This window comes from Rattus norvegicus, chromosome 5 (genome assembly GCF_036323735.1).
Source record: "Rattus norvegicus strain BN/NHsdMcwi chromosome 5, GRCr8, whole genome shotgun sequence".
NCBI classification, from domain to species: domain Eukaryota; kingdom Metazoa; phylum Chordata; class Mammalia; order Rodentia; family Muridae; genus Rattus; species Rattus norvegicus.
In genome coordinates this window covers 29,701,403-29,719,228 of record NC_086023.1, presented here as the reverse complement: position 1 = coordinate 29,719,228, position 17,826 = coordinate 29,701,403, and the positions used below count along the sequence as shown (strand labels likewise).

At 42.2% G+C, this 17,826-nt stretch overlaps 2 pseudogenes; one reads left to right on the top strand and one right to left on the bottom strand.

Moving 5' to 3' along the window:
* Positions 1–4,766: 4,766 nt before the first annotated feature.
* LOC134478934 (chromatin target of PRMT1 protein-like) lies at positions 4,767–5,231 on the top strand (annotated as a pseudogene).
* Positions 5,232–15,232: 10,001 nt separating this feature from the next.
* On the bottom strand, positions 15,233–16,836 carry LOC134486922 (high mobility group protein B1-like; annotated as a pseudogene).
* Positions 16,837–17,826: the final 990 nt, after the last annotated feature.

The following is a 17,826-nucleotide window of genomic DNA, read 5'->3' as shown; positions in this document are numbered from 1 at the left end:
ATGCCCCAACATATAAAAAAGACACGTGCTCCACTATGTTCATTGCAGCCTTATTTATAATAGCCAGAAGCTGGAAAGAACCCAGATGCCCTTCAACAGAGGAATGGATACAGAAAATGTGGTACATCTACACAATGGAATATTACTCAGCTATCAAAAACGACTTTATGAAATTCGTAGGCAAATGGTTGGAACTGGAAAACATCATCCTGAGTGAGCTAACCCAATCACAGAAAGACATACATGGTATGCACTCATTGATAAGTGGCTATTAGCCCAAATGCTTGAATTACCCTAGATGCCTAGAACAAATGAAATTCAAGACGGATGATCAAAATGTGAATGCTTCACTCCTTCTTCAAAAGGGGAACAAGAATACCCTTGGCAGGGAATAGAGAGGCAAAGATTAAAACAGAGACTGAAGGAACACCCATTCAGGGCCTGCCCCACATGTGGCCCATACATATACAGCCACCCAATTAGACAAGATGGATGAAGCAAAGAAGTGCAGACCGATAGGAGCCGGATGTAGATCGCTCCTGAGAGACACAGCCAGAATACAGCAAATACAGAGGCGAATGCCAGCAGCAAACCACTGAACTGAGAATAGGACCCCCGTTGAAGGAATCAGAGAAAGAACTGGAAGAGCTTGAAGGGGCTCGAGACCCCATATGTACAACAATGCCAAGCAACCAGAGCTTCCAGGGACTAAGCCACTACCTAAAGACTATACATGGACTGACCCTGGACTCTGACCCCATAGGTAGCAATGAATATCCTAGTAAGAGCACCAGTGGAAGGGGCAGCCCTGGGTCCTGCTAAGACTGAACCCCCAGTGAACTAGAGTGTTGGGGGGAGGGCGGCAATGGGGGGAGGGTTGGGAGGGGAACACCCATAAGGAAGGGGAGGGGGGAGAGGGATGTTTTTCCGGATACCGGGAAAGGGAATAACACTCGAAATGTATATAAGAAATACTCAAGTTAATAAAAAAAAATAAATAAAATGTAAAAAAAAAACAGGACTGACAAACTGCTCCTCGAGCTCTATCACTATAAACCACGATTGGGGCAGGCAGAGGGACCATCTTGCAGTGTACGGGGGAAAGATGAGAAATGACACAAGCCCCATCAAAACTGACAATGATAACCATTCTTTTGGCAATTGGACTGAACTCTAATCAGTTCTGTGCACTACAAAGGAGGCTACCACATGGCATCCCTCTAGCATAATGGCCTGTAACTGTGGAATGTGTGATCAACAGATCCCCCTTAAGGAATAGCATTTTCTAGTTGAGCAGGAGGATTTGCTTGTCAACCCTCCAGTTTCTTGCATGAAGCCAACATCACAGAAAGTTTTGTCAATGCACAAAGAAATGAACAACTGGATGAGACCTAGGAGAGTGTCTGGATAAGGTGGAGAATGGTTAAATTGGCTTGACTTGGTTTACGGTTAGATATCAGGACAACCTGCCCTTGATGCTTCATTCATCGTACCTGTTCTGCTTGTTACACGGATTTTCATACAGGCTTCCCCACAGAACCTTGTTGTTTCCTTAATGGACTCTTCCAGTGCAATCTGATCCCACAGAAGCTCCCTGTTCTCATTCCGTGCTCTTTGGGCATTGTTCTTCAGCTCAAAAATCTCAGTTAGGAGGGGGCAGAAGCTGCGGCTGAGACACAAAGAAAAAATGGTGAATCCCAGCCAGGCTCCAACTTCCTCCCACGTCTCCAAGTCCATTACTCCTTCTAGGGTCCTGATCTGAAGAGAGCCCCAGATTATAGTCCAAGTCCACAGTAGCCATGGAGCATAACCTAGAGACAGGTCAAATGGAGAAAAGAGCAACATTCCAGAAGACTCAGGGCACTTCTCAAAAATCTGACACAATTGATTCAAGTTTTTCCCAGCAGACGACTTAATCCCTATGTGTGCTTACATGTCCATTTTATTAGAATGTCACTTGCAGGCAAACGCTGTCTGAGAGAGAAAAGAATAGAGCCAACAGTTATGCAATCTTTCTATGTGTCGTGTGTGTGTGTGTGTGTGTGTGTGTGTGTGTGTGTGTGTGTGTGTGTGCATCAAGAACCCCAGAGCATCAAGATTGATTGATAGCTCCACCATGGTGCACACATTTTCTATCTACAGGATCCCTAGTTGGGAAGGACAATGATTAGAGAAGCTCACAGCCTCTTTACATTTGGTCAAACTCGCTGTAAGAGGTAAAAATCCTACAGCCTTCCTTAGAGACAGGCTTCCTGGTCTGCTTCAAACAGTATAGTACCTGATTCTCATTTTAGTTCAAAGACAAGAATGGGCTGACACATTCTGTGCCTAGTGCTGGGGTCACAACCTTGTAAGTTACTCATCAGTACTATTGATTTTCTTTGTGAGTTGATTAGATTTGTACAAAGCTTTCTTGATCTGCCGGTCCATTTTCTGCAGGTTAGTAATCACTTGCTGGTGCTGCATCAGGAGCATCTCGGACTCAAAGTTGTTCCTGTGATAGGGCATGGTCCAAGGGTCAAATAACTTTATGAACTAAGAATTCAAGGATTACATGAATTCAGACTGAATCCTGAACTACCCCAGCCTAGGACATGCCACACCCTTGCTCCTTGGTAATGGGTCCATTTAGTACTTATTATTATGGACCCAGGGACTGAAGAGACAGCAAACAAAAGGAGGGAGCTGACCTGCTTGAGCTCTCTGAGGGGGTTTGAAGGAATAGACTAGCTTGCCAAGAACATTCGAGGACCCCGTGCCACGATCCAGGCTCCAACTTAAACCTGTGAAGACTATTCTCCTGTTCTTAGGTAAGAATTCTCAATCGTAGAATCTACTGCTACACAAAAACCCAAAGGAACATGAACAGTATTTACAGGGAAAAGAATTTATACCACACACCGGGAGATACCCATGTGCATACAAGCTGAGCAGAGGTGAAATGTTGTACTGCTCAAAGGGAGGCTTTCAGCCTCATCATTATCATGCCATGGAAATTGACACAGGATAATTCTCAGGCCAAATCAGAACATAGAATACCCAGATCTTAAGTGATACACACAAACACACTCACACATGCATACACACACACAAACTCACACAAAACTCTCTCTCTCTCAAATACGATTAGAATGCCAAATAAATACAAGGATGTGGCATTTTCTCAAAATACAATGAATAAAATCAGAGAAAACCAATGATATCCTGTTGTCAATCCAGTCACACACTGTGAGGCAGCAAGTGGGATTAGGCCCCTCCAGCTCTTCACAGGACCTATTGAACCCAAAGCATCTCCACGTCAATTACAACAATGATTGGTCATGATCAAAGCACCTAGAAATTCCCACAAGCCAACACCTGTCCAGGCTTCTGAAACCACACAATGAGAGCTCACACACTACTACCCTCATTCCCACACTGTGATTCAGGTCACAGGCTATGATTTACTTTTGTAGGAATTAAAATAGCCTGTGCCACCATCTCATTCCGATCTGAACTTCACATTCTATCTTTAAGGTGCAATCAAGAAAACGGTTTTGACCATGAGGGCATCCTGGATTTATAGCCTACTGTGATGTGAGGAAATATGGGCTTAGCAGACATCTCAAGACAGCCAACAAAGAACTTGCATTGTGACTACCTGTCATTTAAATTCTTTCCAGGGTAATCTGCCAGGATACTCCGGAGTTCATCTCTCTCCTTTTGCATCTTGTGGAGAGCAATTTTGAGGTTCTCCAAACGCTTCATTCTCTCCTCCTCAACAGGGTTTGTGGAGGGTTGGGATGATGTCCTCTGATCTGTAGGTAGATAAACACAAGGAAACAGGCATATATGTGGACACAGTGTCAGGAAAAACTATGCTTAGTCTAAAACAGAAGTCTGAGGATGAACAGTTGTACAGATACAGTGAATCCCTGACAGAGCAAGAAAGCTATCATTAAGCTGAACTCAGCCAGGTCCCTGTTCCCCACCATCATAGCCATATGATGACATATGCCATCATAGATATAGACCACACCTCCTAAAGCCATTCCTCTGGCACTGAAATTCTAAAGCTGGCCTAAACAAGAAGAATTGGAGGACCTTCTTAGCTAATGTCTGATGTGAGGCAGGTAAGTCCTTGAATCCAAACTGCTTAACATCGTGAATCCCTTATCATGTGAGTTCACAGTAACTGAGACCCTGATATATGACCAGGAGAGTGTCCCTCTTGGCATCAATTACCCACGTAATCTACAGGACACTGCTGAGAATGAAGTGCTTCAACAGCCTATCCTGAGAGAGACACTTTGTTATTCTTACAGAGACTCATCCTGGTATTCTTTGACACTCCCCATGACATTAAAGAGGTCCAAGGAAAGCCCCTTGACATATATCAATTCTTGGTTCTCTGTCAAATTAATGATCAGAAATTGTTGATTCTGAGTCAGCCATTTAGGAAGACTGAGGCTCTAAATCATACGTCCTAGTCCTGGAAGGACTAGCTCAAGCCACCCTCCTCCCGGAAGCTCCCCTAGCCCTGCCCAGTACTCACTTGACCTCCTCCAGGACCTTTCCATTCGTCTTGTTCTCCAACGTGATAGAAGGCTGGCCTCATTCTGCCTTGCTCTGGTCTCTCCATGTATATGATTCTCCCTCTGAAATAGACTGAGCAGCCTGGACAACATGCCTGCTTCCAAACCCATTAGACTCTGAAGGGAGCAGTTGTTGTGGCAACCTTAGGAGGAGCACTGGTGTCCGTTTCCTTTGATTCTCGGGGTTTGAAGATGGCTGCACTGTCAGCACCGAACGTTGTGCTAAAAAGCACCACCAAGGTGTCTCTAAATGAGCACTTTACTAGTGTGCTGAAGAACAAACAGCCATGCCAGTGAATATTTGGTCTGGGATGCAGCAGCAGCAGCTAGCCAGTGCCAGAAACAGAAGACTGGTCCAGCAGGTGGAGAAGGAACGCTCTGTCCAGGCAGCATTAAAACTTAAGCAGAGCTTAAAGCAGCGCCAGGGTGAGAGGACCATCGAGGCACGGTTAGATCGACCCATAGGTGCTCTGGTCAGGGGAGCAGTTGGAGGAAGTGCCCTGCCCATGATCCAGAGAGGCTTACCCAGAGGAGTACTACATGGGGGATGTGCCACCAGAACCCTGCTTAGGGTTGGGATGATGCTCTGAGGTCAAAACCTACTCCGAGGTGGACAACTCGTAGCTTCCCGAATAGGCTTAAGAAGAGGTGGTGTTCAAGGTCGTGGAGGTCCTGGAAGAGAGGGCCTAGGGCGTGGAGTTATGGGTCGTCAGAATTGGTGGTAGAAGTTAGGGTATGATAGGTCAGGGAAGAGAGGGTTTTGGAGGCAAAGGCCTACGTCGCGGCGAGGGAGGGGCGCCATCACTCGCCCCGCGTTGACCAAGGAGCAGCTGAACAACTATATTTGGATGCATACATGTCAAAATCTAAAGGACACCCGGAGGCTGAATTGGATGCCTACATGGCACAGACAGATCGTGAAACCAATGTCTGAAGCCTGCCTGCCTACCTGCTCACCGGTTAGACTCTTGTTAAAGTCACCGCATCTATACAACGACTTTGAAAAAAACATGAGAAAAAGCCTGATTGATGCTGGAAAGACCTGTCACAATAGGCTGTGGACTTACCTGCCACCAATAGGCGAATTAGTCCAATTCCGTCTCCATTTTGATACTGTGTTATATGAAACCCTATTTTCCTTTAATTTCGTTGTTTGTTTTGTTGTTTACCCAATCACCCAGACATCGGTTTGAACAGGAAGGCTTTGGCCTTGAGACTAGAAAAATTTTCCGGCCTCTGCCTGTCATATACTCTTGACATTTTAAAGTATTTCCTCTGTTGATTTTTATTATCCCAGAAGGAGCCTGTATTCTCACTATTGGGTGGTCTTTGGGATAGAACCCTGCATCTTTCTTTACAAGCTTCTTGTGAATAGCTGGAGCTAAAGGTGTGTGTGTGTGCGCTATGTTGATAGTGAAGGGAATAAACTAGAAATGTTGGTATCGCCTGGGCCACAGAATGGGTTACACATGGTGGCAACTTTGATTTGGTCAAAGTTGGTGTTGCCTACATGGAAAGCACATAGATGATAGCAGACAATAGCAGACAAGCTAAATAGGAATTTCCACCCTAAGACAAGGTTTTTAAGTTCTCCTTTTAGCTTTCTGTTGTACCCAAGAGGCTTCTGCACCTCTCTATAGAAGAAGCAGCCTTTGGTGTGGCACAAGTGGCAGAACAGACAAGGGTGGGAAACTGGTTCTAAACTGACTGCTGAGAAGGGCTCCTGTTCTGCCCATGCTGAAACGCAGTTACCTGTGTTTGTCCAGAAGCAGCCTGGGTCTAATCCACTTCACTGGCTTCACTGAGCCCTCTTGAAGGCTTAAGTTCAGCCATATTTTGTCAATTGCTCAGTTTCAGTGGAATCTTGTATTTCTGGTTCATTGTTACAAATTGTTCTTCCTCTCAAAAGAAGAAAAACATCCAAAGTTATACACCTAGAACAAGACAACACAAGTTCCGATGTGGAGAGAGGAGGAACATGGTTAAGGCGCATCCTACTCCATCACTCTTGCCCCCTTTCTAGGGGTGGTCTGGTCTCTTATCTCTGTTATCTCCTTTTGCTTCTCAGAGTAGACAGTTTTAATAATAATATCACCAGGCTGGAAAGATATCAAAGAAGGAATAGCTAATCCAAGAAGAAATTAGTAATGCTGTGATGAACAAGAATGAATTATAAAAACATGTGATTACACAGACAGATTTAAATTTATTATTGCTAGTGAGATAATATTCAGAATTCTATCCATATTATTATTTCACTCCCTGCCATTCCAGAGGGGCAAAGTTTTAAGGACAGAAAGATCAGTGATTGCCAGAGAGTGACACGAGGGGAGCTGATACAGGATAGAATATATAAAGAGTAAAGTACCAGTACTAGGAGGACAGAGGAGTCCTTTCTCTTGATTCTGGTCATGGCTATGAGATATCACATCTATGCTCAAATTCAGAACTCTAAACAGATAGAAGTAAATTTGACCCTATTTAAAAAAATCTAAGTTTAATTTTGAAAATTAAAAATATAACAAGTTTTGACTAGATAAAAGTCTCGTTTACTAAAGTGCTTGCTGTGCAAGCCCAGGAACCTAGTTTCCCACAGAACCTATGTGAGGAAAAGCTCCTTATGATGGTATGTGCTGGTTCCTGGAGTGGCAAAGCTAAGGTGATCCCTAGAGCTCAGGTGTGAGCCATGCTAGCCTAATCCATGAGCATGGGAAACCTTTCCATCTTCTGAGGTCTTCTTCAATTTTTTTCTTCAGAGGCTTGAAGTTCTTATCATACATATCTTTCACTTGCTTGGTTAAAGTCACACCGAGGTATTTTATATTATTTGGGACTATTATGAAGGGTGTCATTTCCCTAATTTCTTTCTCGGCTTATTTCTCTTTTGTGTAGAGGAAGGCTACTGATTTATTTGAGTTAATTTTATACTCAGCCACTTTGCTGAAGGTGTTTATCAGCTTTAGTAGTTCTCTGGTGGAACTTTTGGGATCACTTAAATATACTATCATGTCATCTGCAAATAGTGATATTTTGACTTCTTTTCCGATCTGTATCCCCTTGACCTCCTTTTGTTGTCTGATTGCTCTGGCTAGAACTTCAAGAACTATATTGAATAAGTAGGGAGAGAGTGGGCAGCCTTGTCTAGTCCCTGATTTTAGTGGGGTTGCTTCAAGTTTCTCTCCATTTAGTTTAATGTTAGCAACTGGTTTGCTGTATATGGCTTTTACTATGTTTAGGTATGGGCCTTGAATTCCTATTCTTTCCAGGACTTTTATCATGAAGGGGTGTTGAATTTTGTCAAATGCTTTCTCAGCATCTAATGAAATGATCATGTGGTTTTAATATTTCAGTTTGTTTATATAGTGGATTATGTTGATGGTTTTCCGTATATTAAACCATCCCTGTATCCCTGGAATGAAGCCTGCTTGATCATGACGGATGATTGTTTTGATGTGTTCTTGCATTCGGTTTGCAAGAATTTTATTGAGTATCTTTGCATCGATATTCATAAGGGAAATTGGTCTGAAGTTCTCTTTCTTTGTTGGGTCTTTGTGTGGTTTAGGTATAAGAGTAATTGTGGCTTCATAGAAGGTATTCGGTAGTGCTCCGTCTGTTTCAATTTTGTGGAATAGTTTGGATAGTATTGGTATGAGGTCTTCTGTGAAGGTTTGATAGAATTCTGCACTAAACCCGTCTGGACCTGGGCTCTTTTTGGTTGGGAGACCTTTAATGACTGCTTCTATTTCCTTAGGAGTTATGGGGTTGTTTAACTGGTTTATCTGTTCCTGATTTAACTTCGGTACCTGGTATCTGTCTAGGAAATTGTCCATTTCCTGCAGATTTTCAAGTTTTGTTGAATATAGGCCTTTGTAGTAGGATGTGATGATTTTTTGAATTTCCTCTGATTCTGTTGTGAGGTCTCCCTTTTCATTTCTGATTTTGTTAATTTGGACACACTCTCTGTGTCCTCTCGTTAGTCTGGCTAAGGGTTTATCTATCTTGTTGATTTTCTCAAAGGACCAGCTTTTGGTTCTGTTGATTCTTTCTATGGTCCTTTTTGTTTCTACTTGGTTGATTTCAGCTCTGAGTTTGATTATTTCCTGCCTTCTACTCCTCCTGGGTGTATTTGCTTCTTTTTGTTCTAGAGCTTTTAGGTGTGCTGTCAAGCTGCTGACATATGCTCTTTCCTGTTTCTTTCTGCAGGCACTCAGCGCTATGAGTTTTCCTCTTAGCACAGCTTTCATTGTGTCCCATAAGTTTGGGTATGTTGTATCTAAATTTTCATTAAATTCTAAAAAGTTTTTAATTTCTTTCTTTATTTCTTCTTTGACCAGGTTATCATTGAGTAGAGCATTGTTCAATTTCCAAGTATATGTGGGCATTCTTCCCTTATTGTTATTGAAGACCAGTATTAGGCCGTGGTGGTCTGATAGCACGCATGGGATTATTTCTATCTTTCTGTACCTGTTGAGGCCCATATTTTGACCAATTATATGGTCAATTTTGGAGAAAGTACCATGAGGAGCTGAGAAGAAGGTATATCCTTTTGCTTTAGGATAGAATGTTCTATAAATATCTGTTAAGTCCATTTGGTTCATGACTTCCCTTAGTCTGTCTATGCCTCTGTTTAATTTCTGTTTCCACGATCTGTCCATTGATGAGAGTGGGGCATTGAAATCTCCTACTATTATTGTGTGAGGTGCAATGTGTGCTTTGAGCTTTAGTAAGGTTTCTTTTATGTATATAGGTGCCCTTGTATTTGGAGCATAGATATTTAGGATTGAGAGTTCATCTTGGTGGATTTTTCCTTTGATGAATATGAAGTGTCCGTCCTTATCTTTTTTTGATGACTTTTGGTTGAAAATCAATTTTATTCAATATTAGAATGGCTACACCAGCTTGCTTCTTCAGACCATTTGCTTGGAAAGTTGTTTTCCAGCCTTTCACTCTGAGGTAGTGTCTGTCTTTGTCTCTGAGGTATGTTTCCTGTAGGCAGCAGAATGCAGGGTCCTCATTGCATATCCAGTTTGTTAATCTATGTCTTTTATTGGGTAGTTAATTGAGTCCATTGATGTTGCGAGATATTAAGGAATAGTGATTATTGCTTCCTGTTATATTCATATTTGGATGTGAGATTATGTTTGTGTGCTTTTCTTCTCTTTGTTTTGTTGCCAAGACGATAAGTTTCTTGCTCTTTTCAGCGTGTTGCTTGCCTCCTTGTATCGGGCTTTACCATTTATTACCCTTTGTAGGGCTGGATTTGTAGAAAGATATTGTGTAAATTTATTTTTGTCATGAAATATCTTGGTTTCTCCATCTATGTTAATTGAGAGTTTTGCAGGATACAGTAACCTGGGCTGGCGGTTGTGTTCTCTTAGGGTCTGTATGACATCTGTCCAGGATCTTCTGGCTTTCATAGTCTCTGGTGAGAAGTCTGGTGTGATTTTGATAGGCCTGCCTTTATATGTTACTTGACCTTTTTCCCTTACTGCTTTTAATATTCTTTGTTTTGTGCATTTGGTATTTTGACTGTTGTATGACGGGAGGAGTTTCTTTTCTGGTCAAATCTATTTGGAGTTCTGTAGGCTTCTTGTATGTCTATGGGTATCTCTTTTTTTAGGTTAGGGAAGTTTTCTTCTATGATTTTGTTGAAGATATTTACTGGTCCTTTGAGCTGGGAGTCTTCACTCTCTTCTATACCTATTATCCTTAGGTTTGATCTTCTCATTGAGTCCTGGATTTCCTGTATGTTTTGGACCAGTAACTTTTTCTATTTTACATTATCTTTGACAGTTGTATCAATGATTTCTATGGAATCTTCTGCTCCTGAGATTCTCTCTTCTATCTCTTGTATTCTGTTGGTGATGCTTGTATCTACGGCTCCTTGTCATTTCCTTTGGTTTTCTATATCCAGGGTTGTCTCCCTTTGTGCTTTCTTTATTGTTTCTATTTCCATTTTTAATTCACTAACCTGTTTGATTGTGTTTTCCTGTAATTCTTTCAGGGATTTTTGTGTTTCCCTTCTAAAGGCTTCTGCGTTTATTTGTGTTTTCCTGTATTTCTCTAAGGGAGGTTTTTTTTTTATGTCTTTCTTAAAGTCCTCCATCATCATGATCATATGGGATTTTAAATCTAGATCTTGCTTTTCTGGCGTGTTTGGATATTCAGTGTTTGCTTTGGTGGGAGAATTTGGGCTCCGATGATGCTGTGTAGTCTTGGTTTCTGTTGCTTGCGTTCCGGCCCTTGCCCCTTGCCATCACGTTGTCTCTGGTGTTCTCTTGTTCTCCTATTTCTGACAGTGGTTAGACAGTCCTATAGGCCTGTTTGTCAGCAGTGCTGTAGACCTATTTTCCTGTTTTCTTTCCGTCAGTTATGGTAACAGAGTGTTCTGCTTTCAGGAGTGTAGTCGTTCTTGTCTACTGGTCTTTAGGTGTTCCTGTGGGTGTGTGTCCTGAGTCTACCAGTGAGGTCAGAAAAGTTGGAGCAGAAAAGTTGGTCTTACCTCTAGTCTTGGGCCTGAAGTCACTCATCAGTGTTGGGTTTCAGCTCTGCAGCAACCAGAAGGGCCTGCCCCACCTTCTCTCGGGACCCTGTGCACAGGGGGCCAGATGGTGCTAGGTGTTTTCCTCTAGAGTCAGAAATGTGGACAGAGAGTTGTCTCTTCTGGCTTCCCAGTCATGTCTGCCCCTCTGAAGGTCTTGCTCTCCCTCCTATGGGATTTGGGTGCAGGTAGCTGTTTGACTGGGTCCCTTCAGATCTGAGTGGAGTCTGGACCGCAGCGTTCCTGCAGCTTGAGTACCCCTATCTTCCTGTTTCCAGAGGCCCTATACAGTTTCCTCTTGGGCCAGGGATGTGGGCAAGGGTGGGCAGTACTGGCGGTCTCTCCTGCCCTGCAATCTCAGGAGTGCCCTCTTGTCTGAGTGATGAGCTCTCTCTCCCACGGGGTTTTGGAGCCGGGATCAGAGAGGTGAGATACAAATTAATTAATGAAAAACTTGCAATACTCTTTGTACTTTATTATTTATTTTATTAGTAGTATATATTTTATTTGTGTGTGTGTGTGTGTGTGTGTGTGTGTGTATGTGTGAGTTAATATGGGTACACTCCCCACAGCTTACTGTTCTGACTAATTTAATGTTACCTGGACACAAACCAGTGTTACCAGTGAGGAGAAAGCCTCAACTGAGAAATACCTCTCCGTAAGATCACGCTGTAAATCGTAGAGCATTTCCTTAATTAGAGATTGTTGTGGGAGGGCTCATTCCATTATTGGGTGGGGCCACTTGTGGTCTGCTGGTTCTGGATTCTTTAGGAAATCCAGCTATGGAGCAAGCTACGGAGAGTGAGCCAGGAGGCAGCCCCCATCCATGGTCTTTGCATTGGCTCCTACCTTTAGGTTCCTGCCCTATTTCAGCCCCTGTTCTGTCTTCCTTCCATGAAGAACAGAGTGATATGGCAGTGTAAGCCAGATAAATTGTTTCCACCCCAACTTGCTTTTAGTAATGGTTTTTTCTCAGCAACAGAACCCTCACAAGCATACCTGTGGATGTCAGAGGACAACTTTCAGGCTTTGGCTCCCCTCTTCTTCTATGCTGAGACAAAGTCTCTCTTGTTTCTAGGATATACTATGTACTCCAGTGTAGACGTGTTTCTATTTCTGGTGGAAAAAAAAATACAACATTCATAAGTTCTCATGGTTGGATTCATCTGACAGGAATAGCCAGTGTCTATCCATTGATCCATATACTCCCCAAGCTCTTTCAATCTTTTAAAAGCAAATACCTAATGTTCATAAAATAAACGCAGGATTCAATGAATAATGACAAAAGGCTGTCTCAGAATCAACAGGCAGATTAAACAGACAATGTTCAGGTTCCCTACAAACACTTAGGCACCCCATCCAATGGCAATGTTCTCTTTCCCCAACCACTATACTGGGTCTTATAATAAGCAAATATCTGTCTTTATTATCATCCAAGTATATGTCCATAGCCCCTTGCTTATTCTTGAACAGTTTGATGTCATAACCCACAGATAATGGCTGGTTAATACCACAAAGTTTGCTCCTCTGTTGCTCCAGCATATCTTGGATACAGGTCTCCATTGTAGACTGAAGAGTTTGTGGATGGGTTGGAGTTTAGCTTATGAGGGGGATGGTATGAGCAAAATACCTTCTAGTAGCATGAGCACAAGTCCCTAAGGGGTGAAAACACTAGGGAGGTACTAACTTATCCTCTCCATGTTCACTTCATCAATGGGGCTTTGCTGTCAGGTTACAGAGAACAATCAACTGTCTGCGATATGGTGGGTTGGTTGGAGGTTGCTATGGGACTCTCTTGGCCAACAACTTGAAGACACGCAACCCATTGCCAATTCTGAAATCTTCATTTGGTTATCTGAGATGTCCACTGTGGCTCTGTTTCTCATTTTGTATTTGTGTTTTGTGTGTGTGTGTGTGTGTGTGTGTGTATGTTTCTGTGTATGTGTGTGCATGTGTGTGTATGTTTCTGTGTGTATGTGTGTGTTTGTGTGTGTATGTGTGTATGTATGTGTGTGTTTGTCTGTGTATGTGTGTATATATCCTTTAGATCTCACTCACATATGTATAAATGTTAGAGTGCTTCTATTCTGTTCCTTATAACCCATCAAATGCCTCTCATTTTAGCTGTCAGTCCCTGTATTTAGCTGTATTCCTTCCCTTGCCCTTACTTCTCTTTCTCTCCTCATTTGAACTTCCTGTTCCAAACTCTATCCCCCAGCCATCTATAACTATATATTCTATTTTCCCATTTAATGGAGATCTATCCCTCTTCTCTAGTCCCTTACTTTATCCATAACTTGTAGTTATAGAGATTGTAGAATTAACAGATAATATCCACATATACATGGATATATAGCATCTTTATAATTCTGGCTCCGGATTGCATTATTCAGGATGACTGTTTCTAGCTCTATACATTTATTTGTGAATTTCATGATTTCTTTTTCCTTCTTTTTTTTTTTTTTTGGTTCTTTTTTTCGGAGCTGGGGACCGAACCCAGGGCCTTGCGCTTCCTAGGCAAGCGCTCTACCACTGAGCTAAATCCCCAACCCCTTCTTTTTCCTTCTTAAACTGCTAATGGTCCATTGTATAAATGTATCGCATTTTTAATCCATTCATCTGCTGAGAGACACACTGGATATTTCCAACCTCTGACTATTATGAAGAGCATCAATGACCATGGTTGAGCTAGTGCCTCTGTAGCAGGATGAAACACCCTTTGCACATACGCACGAGAGAGGGATCTTGAGGTAGATGCACTCCCAGCTTCCTGAGGAAGAACCACATTGATCTCCACAGTGGCTATGCAAGTTTCCATCCCCATCAGCAGATATGTTCCCGTCTTCCACATCCTAGGCAACATGAGCTGTCACTAGTGTTATTGATCTCAGCCATTCTGAGAGATGGAATCACAAAGTAGTTAAGATTTACATTTCCATGATGTACAAGGACGATGAACATTTCTTTCAGTGTTTCTCAGCCATTTGGATTTCCTATAGTGAAACTTCTCTGTTTAGATATGTTCCCTATTTAAATTAAGTTATTTGCTCCCTCAATATCCTTTTTTTGGTTTTTAATGTATTTCTGATATTAACCATGTAGTGTATATATATTTAGAAATAATTTTTCTCAGTTTTTTTTTTTTTGGTTCTTTTTTTCAGAGCTGGGGACCGAACCCAGGGCCTTGCGCTTCCTAGGCAAGCGCTCTACCACTGAGCTAAATCCCCAACCCCAATTTTTCTCAGTTTTAGCTTGCTAGTTAAACTATTAATGGCAAATTAGACCATTCTCTATGGGCGGACACACAAAAAAAGACATATACGTTGCAGCAGTTAACAGGATTTATTAAAGTCACTTAATAAAAGATCCATATATAATAATACCTTGTTTATATCGATAATTTAGGTGAATATACTTTAAGGTATTCATAGTAATTCTTTGAGAATTTCATACAATGTCTTTTGATCATATTCCTCTCATACGCCCCCCCCCCCAAATCTGCTCCTCCTTCTGTGACTCTCAACTTTGTATCTCTTCTTCATTATTTAATACTCCTAGGGACAGACCCTTGAAGAAAACTTTTCCTCCCTCCATCAGAAGCCATTACCTGTCCGTCGTGCATCTGTTCAGTAGTAGGGGCTCGTGGAACCTACTTATTCCATACTCGAGTGCTACTAACTTGACTGTGCAGGTGATCACCATTGCTATGAGGGCAGAAGACACCGTTTTCCTCTACTCTCCCTGACCTCGGGCTCCTAGAGTTTTTCTGCTCCATTTTCCTTTAAGGCCTTGTAGAAGGGATATAATAGAGATATCCCATTACTCATGGCTGAAATCAGTGGGGAAAAAAGTATAAAGGAATCAGTGAAATGAAAAGTTGTTTCTTTGAAAACTCTAACAAGATTGGCACACCTCCAGGCAAAGTTAGCCAAAAGAAAAAGAATAATAAAAATATCAAAGTTAAAGAGGCAAAGACATTAAAGACATTCAATCCTTTTATAATTTACATTCTGCCAACTGAAAAAAATCTTTCTTTAATTAATAAATTTCTATATCTTTATGATCTACCAAAATTAAATCAAGACAATGTGAATAATTTAGAGTCCCAGACTAACCAATGACATAAAAACAGTAATTTTCTCAACTAAAAGAAGCCCAGAACCAGATGGATTCAGTGTAGAATTTGACCAGATATTTAAAGAACATTTAAGACTCTTGTGTTTATTCCTCGAATCAGGAAAAGAGATTCATTCAAATGTATTGTTTTTTTTAATAAAAAATTATATTTCCTTAGAAGCATTCAGAATGTCAACAAAACAGACACAATGATTTTGCAATTACAGAGTGGTGTTCAGTTAACAGAACAACAATTATCTTCATATACGCTGCTTCAGAGACAACTATAGATGGAAAAAAGAAAACAAAAGAAAACCAAACCAAAACAAAACAAAACAAAACAAAACAAAAAAGAAACTAAAAAGCAAACCACTGTCCCCATATATAACTAATTTGTGCTGTGCACCAACAAGAACCTGCTTTAATTTCCATGCCAATTTACAGCCCCCAGACTGTACCAGGCAAGGTTGGTGGCTATTGAAAATACCACCAGGACAGAGCTAGCTAACACATTCGGTACTGTGTTAACTATACAAAAAAAAAAAAAAAAAAAAAAAGACACTGTACGATTTAAAAACAAATCTTACACAGCCTCACATTTAAATTTTTTTCTTTAAAAGGAGTGAGTTGTGTACAGGGGGGGTGTTAAACGCTTTATAGACAAGAAAAAAAACTATGCTAGAACCAACTTATTCATCATCATCTTCGTCTTCCTCTTCTTCCTCCTCTTCCTCATCCTCTTCATCCTCCTCATCGTCTTCCTCTTCCTTCTTTTTCTTGCTCTTCTCAGCCTTGACCACCCCCTTTTTCGCTGCATCAGGTTTTCCTTTAGCTCTGTAGGCAGCAATATCCTTCTCATACTTCTCCTTCAGCTTGGCGGCCATCTTCCCACAGGGCTGCTTGTCATCCGCGGCAGTGCTGTTCCACATCTCTCCTAGTTTCTTCGCAACATCACCAATGGATAAACCAGGATGCTCGCCTTTGGTTTTTGGGCAGTATTCAGAACAGAACAAGAAGAAGGCCGAAGGAGACCCCTTGGGGGCATTGGGGTCCTTGAACTTCTTTTGGTCTCCCCTTTGGGGGGGGGGATGTAGGTTTTCCTTTCTCTTTCATAACGAGCCTTGTCAGACTTTGCCATATCTTCAAATTTCCCCTTTTCTTTAGCAGACATGGTCTTTCACCTCTCTGAGCACTTCTTAGAGAAACTCTGAGACGTTGACAGAAACATCCGGGTGCTGCTTCTTGTGCTCCTCCCGGTAGGTTTGCACAAAGAATGCATATGAGGACATTTTGCCTCTGGGCTTATTAGGATCTCCTTTGCCCGTGTTTAGTTTCCTCCGCGAGGCACAGAGTTGCCCAGTGTCCATGCGGCTCTCGCGTGCCCCGGCGCTGTCTCTATGGAGCTCAATGTACTGCAATGGCTATAAGAGCGGGAGCCAGACGCCCAAATGCATTCTTTGAAGCCAGGGTTACCCTATGTTGGGGGGGGGAAGGAGGGAGGAAGGGCGGAAGAGAGAGAGAGAGAGAGAGAGAGAGAGAGAGAGAGAGAGAGAGAGAGAGAGAGAGAGAGAGAGAATCAGAGCAGAGAATGAATTACAGGCCAGTCTTCCTGATGACATATACATACAAGTTCTCAATAAAATTATTGTGAACCAAATTCAAAATCAAATAAAAATATTTTTTTTTATTAACTTGAGTATTTCTTATATACATTTCAAGTGTTATTCCCTTTCCCGGTTTCCGGACAAACATCACCCTCCCCCCTCCCCTTCCTTATGGGTGTTCCCCTCCCAAACCTCCCCCCATTGCCACCCTCCCCGCATAGTCTAGTTCACTGGGGGTTCAGTCTTAGCAGGACCCAGGGCTTCCCCTTCCACTGGTGCTCTTACTAGGATATTCATTGCTACCTATGGGGTCAGAGTCCAGGGTCAGTCCATGTATAGTCTTTAGGTAGTGGCTTAGTCCCTGGAAGCTCTGGTTGCTTGGCATTGTTGTACTTTTGGGGTCTCGAGCACCTTCAAGCTCTTCCAGTTCTTTCTCTGATTCCTTCAACGGGGGACCTATTCTCAGTTCAGTGGTTTGCTGCTGGCATTCGCCTCTGTATTTGCTGTATTCTGGCTGTGTCTCTCAGGAGCGATCTACATCCGGCTCCTGTCGGTCTGCACTTCTTTGCTTCATCCATCTTGTCTAATTGGGTGGCTGTATATGTATGGGCCACCTGTGGGGCAGGCTCTGAATGGGTGTTCCTTCAGTCTCTGTTTTAATCTTTGCCTCTCCCTTCCCTGCCAAGGGTATTCTTTTTCCTCATTTAAAGAAGGAGTGAAGCATTCACATTTTGATCATCCGTCTTGAGTTTCCTTTGTTCTAGGGATCTAGGGTAATTCAAGCATTTGGGCTAATAGCCACTTATCAATGAGTGCATACCATGTATGTCTTTCTGTGAGTGGGTTAGCTCACTCAGGATGATATTTTCCAGTTCCAACCATTTGCCTACGAATTTCATAAACTCGTTGTTTTTGATAGCTGAGTAATATTCCATTGTGTAGATGTACCACATTTTCTGTATCCATTCCTCTGTTGAAGGGCATCTGGGTT